Below are 11,374 nucleotides of genomic sequence, written 5' to 3' on the forward strand. Positions count from 1 at the left end.
GGAAATTGTGTCTGACTCTTCGGCAAAATTACTATCACTTGGTTTATTTAATTTCGTTTTGAAAATCAATTCCTAGTTATTTCGTAAATTTTTCGGTTATTTTCTACGTTTTGTTTTTTTGCTGTCCCTGTCCATGGCATAAAAAATTTAATTGTGTTGCGCAAACAACTTTTTATCTCTACGCGTGAAATTTCTAGCAATTTTGATATGAGAATTTTTTTATTCGATGCCTATCCACCGCATCAAAACAGGTTTGGGTGTACTCCTTTCGTTTTAAATTAGTCACTAGAATTAGGTCGAAAATTTGTCCCAAATTAATTTGCTTTATTTCAATACTTTTGTACTAAATATTGAAACTGATGGTTTCTTTAAAAGCGATTCCAGTAGAATATTTTAAAAATTTAGAAAGGTGTTAGAAATTAGGTAAGGTCAAAGAAATAAACTTGACACTCTTATCAACGGATAAAGCCTCAATTTATCAGGTCAGTGATATATTTTCCACTGCAGAAAATGAAGAGGAACTGAAAGTTGTTAGGAAGGTTAAAAAAAGTCTACCCAGTTGCATCTACTTCTTACAAATTTTGAGAAATTTGTTGGAAAGTTCAGGGATTTTTGTTGTTGTAGAATGTCCTGTAACTTCAAAATTGTTTATTGTAAAAATATATATATATATATATATTGTTCTACATAATAAACATTTCCAGAGATCCATTGCAATCCGGTTAATCCAAGAAAATTGGAAGGTAGGGGGGTCTGTAAAATGCTAATGCTCTAGAATGGAATGGTCTCAGGTTTTCAAGAACAGCTGTTCATGTGAGAGAAGAAGGAGCTGTTGTTGGGAGTGCAAAGGAACGCACCAGCAAATTTTGGAATTAGCCGAGAGTAAAGGCTACTTTGTTTTACAAATGGTGTCACGTTAATAAAATAATTCAACCTTCAAAAATAATTAAAAAATGAGCGTCTTCCGCCAGCTATTTGTGAGACAATATGTAGGCATACACTTTTTTTTAAATAACTTTCCTTAAAACAATATGTGTGACTAAAGCTTTACATATAATGTATTTTTCTTTCAAATAAATGTAGTTTCGTATGAACACAGGTCTTTTACTGTCTCTAGTTAGTTGTACAATGATTTTTAAACAGGGAAAACTACCTTGGACCAAAGTATCCCAAAACGCAAGGGTAATACTGGCTCAAATAAAAAAAAAAACAATTCAAAGGGGTAGTAATACTTGAAAAAACAACTATTCAAAAATTAAATTAAGAATACTTTACACGTGCAAAAAAGGTTCCACGTCGTAGAAATAGTAATAGCAGCAAAATTATATAGGAAATGGCCAAAGTATCCCGCATTCATCGTAACTTTAGCTAGCCAAATCCAGTGCTGTGCGCAGTTTATCAATGATTTGTAGCATTGGTCCTCGACTCATGTCACCTCCAATGAGATCCCAGAGGTGCTCTATGGGGTCAGATCGGGAGAAGATGTTATGAGTTTGCAGAGCGACATGCAACTTGGCATTGTCTTGTTGTAATACCGTGTAGAGTGCAGCCTGAAGCAAGGGTAGAAAAACAGGCACCACAACATTATGCCTGTTTAAAACCAGGCTGGTTCGTAGCGTTTTCTGAGTCGCCACCATATCCATCGATGGCCGTCATTTCAACACTTTGATAGAAACGAGATTCATGCCTGAACATTGCCTGATGTCATTAGGTAGTCCACGTTCGATGACGCTGATATCGTGCCAGACGTTTAGCCCTGTGTTGACATGCCAATGGTATCCCTGGTGACAGTGCACGTAACTGTACAGTGAGTAATATGGCCCATGATTTGGATGGAATAACGTTGAATCACCGAACGCCCCTGGTAAACAAAGAGGTCAGTTTGACAGCAGACCACAACGTCACACAAGTTGTAGATCCTGTGGTTCTGCCCTTGTTGCAGGCCACACTCAACACGTTTAGACAATGCAAGGCTGTATGTCACATGTTCAACTTGTAACAGCCTGGCTGGATTTAACATGCTTCCCTATCCAGCAGCCTCTTCGGACCTAAATAACATCGAACATATGTGGGATTTTAGTGGACGTGATATGAGCCAAGGAAGACTGGCATAAACCACTGATGATCAGCGCCCAACAGTGTATGTCGCTTGGCTAAGGTTACCTCAAGCAACCGTGAATGAACTCATTGATGGCATACCTCGCTGGATTGATTCTTGTTTAGTTGCCTGAGGTGGGAAAATTAGATACTGAATAAATTATTCAATTTTTAATCATTTTTGTCTGTTTTTTTTAATTATTAGCATATCGATATCACCACTATCGCTTCTGAAATTTTTATGACGCTGCGCACATTCTTTCTTGGTGCTGGAATTCCCCTTTTGAGTAGTGTATTAAAGAAATAAAGTAAGTAATATCTTTTAAAACCTTTAACACCCCCATACTGCAGAGTGCAGGTAAAGGGCAATAACTGCAATTATTTCATTTTTCATTTTTTGTATTTTTGTCATCTATTGTACGTTATCTGTATTGTACAAGCTCGCTTATTTGGTTTCCGCTGAAAAAAGGCGCAAAAATAAAGGTCTAATTCCAACGTTTTCCTAATGTTAGTATTGAATCCACCACACTTTCTTCAAATATTTCGAAAATTCATTTCTGCAGATACTGCCGTTTACCTGCACACGGCAGCATAGTAATGAGTAACACCCACTCTTTGTCTATATCTCCCTTTCCTATAGAACTATTGTATTTAAAATTTTACCAACTATCCTTTTCGCTCTAAACCTTTCTAGTTAAATCTAATCCAAGTCTTTGTAAAATTCAATTCTTTGAAGTTTCATCAATTACATCGCATTAGTTACTACTCTAACATAAGTATAGTATCATCGCCTCTGACCGTACAATTGCCGAGATGTTCAAAATGCAAGTATTTTCAACGAACACCGAAGTACATTTACATGCAAAGCAGTGTTACGTATTCCTGATCTTCCCCAATTAATATTAATAATGAATCTTCATTAAACAAGTTGGAAAGAGTCGTAGAAAGCAGTGCATTAATTTATTCGGAAGTTCTGAACTCTTGGGCATAAATCTTTCCTTAAAATGCTTATTAGTAGTTTCTCGTGTTTAATTATCTTAACGTGCAATGCCCAGAATGCTGTTAATCAAACGTGCATCTTGATACGACTACAGTTAATATTTAGAGAAGAGTTTACTTCTAAAATGAATAAATTTCGTTTTTGGAATCCATAAAAGCAAATTTATTTCATTTAAACGTTGTGTTACTCTGTTTTATAACTGCCTAGCTTTAATGGTATATATAAGTACAATTATTATGGTTAGTTGAGAGATAATCATAGCTTGTTGACCCTTCTGCCTTTCTTTAAAAAAAAAAAAAAAAAGAATTTTGACATCTTGAATTCAAATTATGTTTTTCGCAATCACGAGTGTGTGTGTGTGTATGTTGGCGTGTGTGTTTGTGTGTGGGGGGGCGAGCTATGTCTGTTTGTGTGTGGGGGTATGTGTGTGTGTTTGTGTGCAGGCATGAGTGTGTGAGTAGTTATGTGTAGGTGTGTGTATGTGTAGGTGTCTGTATGTATGCATGTGTGTATGTGTTTGTGTGTGTAGGTGTATGTGTGTTTGTGTGTGTGTGCAGGTGTGTGTATGTATGCGCGTGTGTGTAGGATATGGATGCAACCTGGAGACGGTTTTCGCTAGAGGAGCAGCATCGTGAGGCAGCCGGTCAACGGTGATGTTGCAGAGAGGCTGGTGGGAAAATAAAATCATAGCACATCAAAATAGTCAAGTGAAAGCAATAAGCAATCGTGATTGCTCCAAAAAAAAATATGATTCCTTATAAGAAAGTAAACTTGAATTTTTTGTTGGATTTCAGTGAGTTTTGGACTCTTCTCTTCTAATAATAAAGTAGAAAGTTTTGATTTCTGTCTATCATGATGTCTGTCTATTACGCGCATAGGACCAAGACCGTTCGGTAGATTTTCATGAAATTTAGCACAAATTTAGTTTGAAGCGTGGAGGTGAGGACACAGAAACATTTTTTTCGAAAATTCGATTGTATAGGTAGAGTATCCCATCCAGTACTAATTCGAAACTTAAATCAGTTTAAATCACTAACAACAATTAGGAATGCTATTTTTTAGCAATTCCACGGTATCAGACTTATCCATTTTTGAGAAAAGTCTCCTGCACATTCTCAGAAATGCATCGTTTTCGGGGATTTTTTAATTATTAAACGAATTTCGTCATTTATGACAATGTTTTCTTTGCTGGTCTGAAACTGATGCCCAAATGCCAAGAAAATTTTTGTCAATTGGACGAAAAGCTTAATTGATTCGACGAAAAGTTTAATCGGATCATTTCTCATAAAACTATTTCGTAAGTTTCGTGAGATTTGAGTAAGCATTAGTGAGAGCGCAAAGACTAAATATTTTATACACTTCTTTTATTGCATATACTTTATGAAGAATATGCACTCTACTTCGAAATGGTGTTAGTCTTAGAAGATTTCCAGAAATATTATTTGATTAATGATTTTTACTAAGTAATGGATACATCTCGTTAGCTGACTGATTGATTTGTTCTTTAACTGATTAAAACAAATTTCTCTATTAAGAATAATTATCTTAAAGTCTTGCCCAATACGATGGAGTAGAATTTGATTACTACACCCACAAAGTCATCGGTGATTCTGCGGAGATGCTTTTGTGTCCTACATTACACTCACTGGCCAATGAATTAGAAACCTATGAGAGAAACTTCTTGCCTTACTCGCACTGTGCAAGGGTCTGGAGGGGAGGGGAGCATGTTCTGCTGGCATGGAAGTGGTGTCATGGTGTTCCTCGAGGGTAAATAAACACCCTGGTGATACCTAGATATACAGGCAGATAAAGTACACCCTAAAATGTTGCATTTTTATCTTGATATCGATGGATACTTCATGGACGATAATGCAACCATACATCGTTCCAGGAGTGTTGAAAATTGGTTCGCTGAGCATCAGTCTGACTTCCAACACCTTCCCTGGCTACCGCATAGCCCGGATCTTAACCCTGTAGAAAATGTGTGGGATAGGAAGGAAACACGCATCCGACAGCACTCTTCTCTTTATCTAATTTACACGATCTAAAAAACTGCATAGCCAATGTTGCTTTCTGAAAGTAAATGCACCCCAGAAGCTTGTAGACTCGATTTCCAAACGAATCAAAGCAGTTATCCGTGCAAAGGGTGGTCCGATAAAACATTGAGGTTTGTTTTTTAATTCATTGGCCAGTGAATGGATATTTCAGTGATGAAATATGTTAAACGATGTAAAATTAAGTAAACAATAAATATTTGTATTACTTAAATGCAATTCTCATCCGCTCTTTTCTTAGTTAATCTTGTCTAAATTATGTTTGTCATGTCAGGGGGTCTCTAACTTTCAGGCTCTGCGCCTCCCTTTGAGCACAGATATGAGGTAACGCCCCCCCCCCTCCCACCATATGTTGTCGCGTCTCTACCCCCCGCACTTGTACGAGCAGTGCAATAGGAAATTGGAGCTGATTAGGAGAGCTATAGCTAGATTTTTTAAGTAAAAATCCAGATATTTTCGCCCGCAAAATTAAATACTACTGCATAAAACTTGTTTCTGAACATATCATTGCTAGAGCATATGAAATCCAAGAAGCAAAGTAATAAACACAATTTTTTGAGGTTTTCTAGGATCTAAGTGAGGTTTGCGTGACCATTAGTCACTTTCACAACATTAACCAGACGGCTGACACTGTTATTAAATGTTCTCATGTGACCACAAAATTGAATAAATCTTTGTTTTTTTTTTTATTTTATCTGATTTTATTTTATCTCACACCCCCTTTCAAATTCGACTATGCCCCCCTAAGTGGCACGCCCCACAAGTTGAGAACTGCTGTATTATGTGTAAAAATTCATTGTTTGGTTTGCATATTAAGGGGTGCCCACCCTAAGAGCAAGGGCGCACCCCCCCCCCCGTAAATATAGTAAAGACCCCCCAAAAGCAACGGCCCCTCCCCCCTAAAAAGGGAAAAATAACCCTCAAGACAACACCCCCTAAAAATTTCAATGACACGGTCTGCGCCATAACCCCCCCCCCCCCAGGTGTGGGCACCCGTCTACTAATTCAATATTAAAATGCCGATTATATCGTCGGTAATGTGAAAATTGGCACTTTTCAGGAGAGCCAAAACAATATTTCTTTCCGTCTGACGCGTTTAGTTATTTTCAATGTATTAATTTTTATAGATAACTTTAAGAGTAAAATTATTGTTTGAAGTAGTTATAACAAGTAGTTAGCACTTTTTAGGCACTACGGCAAGCCATAGAATTTGAAAAACTTGATTCACGATTTTTCTCATTCGTTAGTTTACCATTTTGCCGACGATATATTAACAATGACTGTGCATGAGAATTAAATTACTAAAAAATATTATTCAATTGTGTTACTCTATTATGTACATTCGTGTTTAAATCACTCAAAAATATTATTCAATTCTGTTACTTTTATATATATTTTCTCATGCACACACCCCACGAAATACACAAATAAAAAGAACAATAAAATACAAATAGTTAAGACCTGTTTATATCTAATTTTAGTTATGTAACCTTTAAAATATCGTCCTAATTTTCTTCAGAATTTTGAAATAGTTTTCTTCTTTTTTTTTTCAACTAACGCACTTCTAACTTTCCCGCATTTGTATAATAATCCATGTGAAATAGTTTTAACTATTACTTGCAGCTTAATTCTAACTCAGAAGCTTCTAAAACCTTCTCTTAATCAATTTAGAGTTACCTTCAAAACCACACATCTTTTGATGTAACTAAATAGATTGTAAGTTCATTAGAAATTTCCACAGAAGATACGAATCAAATCCTCGACGAACCTCAAAGGTTCTGATCCCCAAAGGTTAATGCCGCGTGGATGAAATTGATTCAATTTGCTTCGGCACTATAACGAATCTTATGAAAGCCCAAATGGGCCTGAGAAATACGTATTTACAGTTCCTTTCATTATAAATCGCTTTAGATTTTTTTGAATTCACTTGCTAAGCGTTGCACAGAAAACTGGTAATTGATATAGGTTACAATGGCATTTGTTTAATAGACCATTTTAAGTTTTAAGTTTTATTTGCCATTTTTTACAAGGAAAACTGATGAAGGGCGTAAGAACCAAACGGAAATGAGAAATATACAGTGAGACCCCGATATTAAATTTTTTTCAAGGGACTAGGTTTTAAAAACATAAAATCCGGGAAATACATGGAAAGCAAAAATCAAACAGAAAAAAACAAAAGACAGTAAAGATGACTCTTTGAAAAGGTATAAAATCTATATTTTACGAAGAGAACATTATTACACTTTCCATTTTAAATCATTTTTACACATTTAGTTGCGAATCCGGGCCGTTTGGGTTGAAAATTGTCCGTAATAGTGGATTGTTTTTTAGTCATTGAATTTAAAGGAATTCTAGGCTGTTCTCCATTCTTTTCTGATATATCAAGTCCAACAATATGACGAAAAGTCTATAGTTATTTATCAGGGTTTTTAAGGCCCCATAACCAATGTAGAATATATTACCGCTAATAGCGTTAATAACTTACATCCACCATGAAAATAACAATTTCCGTCTGTTGAGATCAGAAGACACTTTAAAAGCAAATCTTTTATTGAAGATATTATAACATACATGAATTTCATATCTACGATCTTTGTTGCTAACCAAATTAACGGCATAACCTTCTAAAAGCAAAAACATCTTGTTTCCTTGACTTATAAGGACAGAACATTTGCATAATTCAGTTCACGGTTTGCAGTGATACTTTTCACTTTAAAAATATGTATAATAAAATATGCAAATGTGCTTTCAAATGTACGTACGAAAAATAATCAAATTAAAAAAATTCTAACAGGAATCGACACGTTCTCAGTCGCATGCATGGTAGAACAGAAAAATTGTCTTTGCGGATAATTCAGTTGAATCCCTGAGGTGCAATTCAAATATTTAAATGTTAATAACACTAAAACTTTAATGCTGGGTTTTATACTTCCATAATTGTATTAATAATTTATCTACAGTTTACATTTTCAAAAATCGTCCAATGATGTCCATTTAAAAAACAATTCGGCTCCACGACCGTTCAATACGTATAAAATAAAATACTGAACCTTAAGGAAAGAATCTTTGGCTTCCACATGTGCTACTAATTCTAATATGACGCTTATAATTAATACTAGAAAACCGCCCGTTAAGGATTGACGGGTGAAAATTACTTCTACATTTGAACGAAGCCATTGCCTGTTTGGTGAAATTTTGATAGTTGGAACTTTAACCGTCACTCCAGTGGATTAACTCTAAACTCCAGTGGATAGCGTTCATTTCGACCTCTCTTTTGAATCTTCATTCCGCTTACCACTAAAGCAGTTAAGTTACCGGATCCAGTTCAGCCTTGTCAAAATAAAGTATTTCCCTGCATGTCAAACGTTACCAAAACATATTATCAAATTATCTTGCCGTGGCGCGAGTTTCATTGTTGGTGACGTCAGGAGCGTTACTCGATCATTCGCTGTTATATATATAAGAATAAGGACTGTTATGACCAAACCTTCACCCCCAAAAGATAAATTGTGGCTGCGCTATTTCCTGTCGCGAAGTTGAAAATCATCTAAATCTTCTCATAACTACGAAAATTCATACGTAGAAATGTATCAACGTTGTGAAATCATTTTTTTAAGAATGGGGTCATTTCCGAAATTTTAAAAGTATTTTTTTCTGAAAGAGCATGCTTAAAAACGTATGATCCGACCATTTTTTAAATGATTTGACAAAGTTTAATTTTTTAAAAAGTTCTTTAATCGGTGCGCAGATTCAATTTCCTTTCTTATGCTTCTGCACATGACATCACAAGAGATGAAATGCCATTCACTGATGCCATTAGCGCAGAGCGCAATAGTTAATTCGCAGCTTTACTCACATGCAGTGGCAACGATATCGTTGATAGCAAAAGCGTAGAGAGCAATATTTAATTCGCTTCAGAATTATCATAGCATGGAAACGCGGTAGACAGTAAATGTAAGCATTCAGCTCGCCAGTGGAATACGCGCCAAAGTTCATCACTTGTGACGTCATATAGACCACGCCTTGTTTGAAAAATTGGACATTTAAAAAAAAATAACTGAAAATTTAACATTTTGAAAATAAAAGATTTTCCTCACTAAATTTTTTTATTTATTTATTTTATTTATTTATTTTATTTATTTTTTTTTGCTCATTTTATTAACATTAGTGACTAAAAGCAGTACTTTTGACTGATGGAAACAACCCCATTATGTTTAAAGAATTATGTTTAAATCTGAGAAGTAGTATTTATTTATTTATTTATTTTTTTAATGAATTTTCCTTATCGTTGCAAGACTTAACAAACTCTGAGTATATCTCGAGTCTCATTCCTGCAAATGTATCAGGAAAACTTTCATATATGCATGTGGATTTGTAACTATTTATTTTATAAACAATGCAATCTTGATTACCGCAAAATATTTAGAAACTACTCAACATGCTCAACAAAAATTAACTTACTTTATGTACTTATTTACCTATTGAATAATACTGCTATTTTAATAGAGTTATCTCAATTACTGAAAAACAAACAATGAGAAAAAGAGTTTTTAAGTTGATTGTTCTGAGTCAATTTGCTTCAAATCTATTTACCAGTTTCAAATGAAATTCAAAAATTGAATTAGTTCTAAGTAAATGCAAGAGACGCTTTATAAACGCTTTCGCTGCGTAAAATGGTAAAATGTTTTAAATTTTTCGTCCTTTTTAGTTTGGGAAATTTCTAAATAATTTGAAAGGAAGAGAAAATGGCATAAATTTTAAGATCAAACCGCCAAGAGATGTAATGAACGAAAATTTCTTAACACTAGCTTAATTATTATTTATACACTGTCTCGTAATGTTTTTATTAAAATAATTAAAAAATAGTAATGGAAATTTTTTAATCCTTTCTAACAGCAGCTGATTTTCTTTTCTCTTATTAAACGTTAAAGATTTTTTAGTCTGCATCGCTTAAACTTAAAAGTACCAGCAAATTTTTTTTTTATTAGAAAATGTCCGGATACTGTTTTTAGTTGTTCCGAAAACTTGGAAACTAGATTCTGAGAATGGCATTTCTTTTTTATTCATAAAAGCTTTTTATAAAAGACACGAATATTATGAGCTTTTGCTGTTGTATGATTACATGAACAAAATAAAATATCTTAGGAAATGTAATCGAAATTAGTTTAGATATCTTAATAAGCAAATTGTGAGGCTGCAATATTTTATTCATAAAAACTTTAAATACAGATTACGAAGAAAATTAACTTTTTGATTATTTGATTACATGATCACACATTGGAAAAAATGCGACAGACATATAAGTGCTATTTATTGTAGCAATGACTCACAGAAAACACAATTTAGTTATTAGTTCTTTCTAATAAAAGAAGTACGAATTTACCAAATTAAAAACAATTTGGGAGCAAAATTAAAGCAATAAAATATAGAAGAAAAAAATTCCCTCAGTCTTTTAGAGCGAAAAGAAATAAAAAATATTTATTTAACGAGAAATCATTTAGATCAGTGATGCCCAACTTTTTGCACCCCAGGGCCGCACTATATTAAGAAGACCCTCGAGGGCAGAACGCCAAAAAAAAAAAAAGAATGTATTTGATTTTCTCCCCAAATAACATGGGAGAGGATTACAAAAGAAGTAAAATTACAAACTAAGAATTGTTGCCATCATTACTGTGTTCTTATTTTTATCAATAAAAAGTTAACATCTGTCTTTTAGAAAAAAAAATTTTTTGATCATCGGGCTCGAAATTTGTAGCAACCAATTTTAATGCCGAAAGAAGGGATTGGTTGCTTTTTAAGTTTTCAGAACATGGTATTAAATTCGTAATATTTAACAAAACGGCTTCGCATGGATCAGCTTCATGGACCGTAAGGTTGGACACCAGTGCTTTAGATTAACTTTGAGCCACAATTTTTCTATTTTTAGCTGTCTACTCATTTTTAAATAGATTTACTGTATTTTTCGGTATAAAACGGAGGAAAAACTAGGAAAATGTAAGTAGCAATCAAGGTAGATACAGCCCAAATACGCAATTGAATTATACGGTTTTTTCGGGGTTTCGAGGAACCCTTTCTCCAACACAAAGAAGTGTGCGTTTTGGAATGTTAAGTCATTCGGGAAAAGCAACACTGTTTAAGCTAGTTGTAATTTCTTTTCAAAAGACGGTACTTTTCCAATATTAACATCATTTTCTCTTGAGTAAGAGAGGTTTGTGTTCGCTTT

Source organism: Uloborus diversus, chromosome 9, assembly GCF_026930045.1.
Source record: "Uloborus diversus isolate 005 chromosome 9, Udiv.v.3.1, whole genome shotgun sequence".
NCBI classification, from domain to species: Eukaryota; Metazoa; Arthropoda; class Arachnida; order Araneae; family Uloboridae; genus Uloborus; species Uloborus diversus.